The sequence below is a fragment of the Tamandua tetradactyla genome, chromosome 8 (genome assembly GCF_023851605.1).
Source record: "Tamandua tetradactyla isolate mTamTet1 chromosome 8, mTamTet1.pri, whole genome shotgun sequence".
Classification (NCBI taxonomy): Eukaryota; Metazoa; Chordata; class Mammalia; order Pilosa; family Myrmecophagidae; genus Tamandua; species Tamandua tetradactyla.
Window position 1 is genome coordinate 15,866,427 of NC_135334.1, and position 2,518 is coordinate 15,868,944.

At 39.9% G+C, this 2,518-nt stretch overlaps 1 pseudogene; it reads left to right on the top strand.

Moving 5' to 3' along the window:
• Window positions 1–958: 958 nt before the first annotated feature.
• Window positions 959–2,317, top strand: LOC143645004 (olfactory receptor 8G50-like; annotated as a pseudogene).
• Window positions 2,318–2,518: the final 201 nt, after the last annotated feature.

Genomic DNA, 2,518 nt, shown 5'->3' on the forward strand with positions numbered 1-2,518 from the left:
GACATAAATCTGATAATATTTACAAAGTGCCTAGAGAGTTCCAAGCACAGGGTAAGCACTGAATTGCAACATCCCTTCCTATCATTCTTATCTAAATACTTGTACCCTTGTTTTTTGATACACTACTAATTTCTGATGGTGTCTTTTGAATCTCTTTGTTTTGAAAATATAACAGTCTTTTAACAGATCCTACACCAGGAATTCATCAAGTTCCTTCTAAACCTACAACCCAAAGATACACATATTCTTTCTGTGTTGATTTTAAGTGCCCTGTGGGAGCGCACTTAAAACATCTGGCTAGAAGGTGAGTGCAAAATACATCATCTGGCTAGAAGGCGAGTGCAAAATACATCAAGACAACTTGCACGTCATTGTCATGATTTAAGTATCATGCAAGATTGCCATTCTGCAGCTCTCGTCCTCCAGAATATAAGCCCCAAGGGTAATGGATCTCACCAGGATATTATAAAATTGTTAGCACATGGCGGGCACTCCAAAAGTGTCTTTGGAATGACTTTTGCTTTAGTGTTCCGCACTGCTGTCATCTACTCATTAGGAAACTCTAGTCCTTCCTGCATACGGGATTCAATTCGAGGGATAAACTTAATGTTACGTATGCAGGTATTTTCCAAAGGCAACATTTCTGTATTTTTGAAGTGATGTCATTCATCAAGGTACTCACCGAAAGGGAATTCAGCCTTGATCAGTGGTCAATACACTATTGTCAGTACATTACATCAATTTTTCCCTCACATTAATTGCTGTGAGCAGTTCCTCTGATATGACAAAGAGAGAAAGATAGGAGTGAGTACAGATATGAGTAGTTAAAAGAAGAGATGGGAGGTGAAATTGGAAAGGATCTTATATAGAAACAGACAGGCTTTGTCTCATGTGTTCGATCACTTATTTATTATATACCTAACTATGGGCCTATGTTCAATCTCTATGAACCTCAGTTATGCACTATTTTCTCAGCAGCTTGTCTTTCATTGTTCTCTGCCATTCCTCTGTACACTTGACTTCAGAGAGGAATATTTATTGCCCATGCAGCATGTGTGACTCAGTTCTATTTCTTCTTTGTTTTTATTTTTGCAGAATATCATACATTGGCTATAATGGCATATGATGACTATGCTGCCATCTGTAATCCAGTGCTTTATAATGTCACCATGTCCTATCCTGTCTGCTCCTGGATGGTAGTTGTGGTGTGTATTGCGATGTGTGTGGCCTTAATAGGTGCCACAGCTCACACAATCATTTTCTGTAAAGTGGTTATAACAAACCATTACTTCTGTGATCTTTTCCCACTACTGGAGCTCCCCTGCTCCAGCACTTAGATCAATGAGGTGATAGCTCTGTACTTCAGTGCATTTACTATCTTAGTCCCAACTCTTGCCAACTGTGCTGGTTTGAAAGGAAGTATGCCCCCTAGAAAATCCATGTTTTAATCACAATATCATTTCATAAAGGTAGAATGATCTCTATTCAGTACTGTATGTTTGAAACTGTAATCAGATCATCTCCCTCAATGATGGGATTTAGTCAAGAGTGGTTGTTAACCTGGATTAGGGGACGACATGTCTCCACCCATTTGGGTGGATCTTGATTGGTTTATTGGAGTCCTATAAAAGAGGAAATATTTTGGAGAATGAGAGAGTCAGAGAGAGCAAAGAATGGTGCAACACCACGAAAGTGACCTTTGAAGATGAAGAAGGAAAATGGCTCCCAGGGAGCTTCATGAAACTGGAAGCCAGGAGAGAAAGCCAGCAGATGATGCCATATTCGCCATGTGTCCTTCCAGCTGAAAAAGAAGCCCTGACTGTGTTCGCCATGTGCCTTCTCACTTGAGAGAGAAACCCTGAACTTCATCGGCCTTCTTGAACCAAGGTATCTTTCCCTGGGTGCCTTTGATTGGACATTTCTATAGACTTGTTTTAATTGGGACATTTTCTCAGCCTTAGAACTATAAACTAGCAACTCACTAAATTCCCCATTTTAAAAGCTATTCCGTTTCTGGTATATTGCATTCCCACAGCTAGCAAACTAGAACAGCATCTTTGGCTTCTATGCCATTATCATTGCCAGTATCCTGTGAATCCGCTCCACTGAGGGCAGCACGTGCAGCTCCCACATCTCTGCTGTTACTGTTTTCTTTCGTTCTGCAATGTTCATGTACCTATAGCCATTGTCTGTCAGCTCCATGGCCAAAGAGAAAGTGTCCTTTGTGTTTTTTACCATTATTGTGCCAATGCTGAATCCACAGATCTACAGTCTGAGGTATAAGGATGTCAAAGTTGCACTAAACAAGATGTTTTAATGAAGAAAGGTATTTCATTTTAGCATAGAGTAGTGATTTCTTGAGAAATTCCAGTAAGGAAACAGTCCAAAGACAGCAATGTGTACACAGGAAAGGAGATTATTATCAACACCATTATTTTGAAGAAAGGCACCTATTTTAAAAATTAGGCCTGGATTCATAGTTTCAGTCACATGGAAGACCATATCATTTCTGGATGCC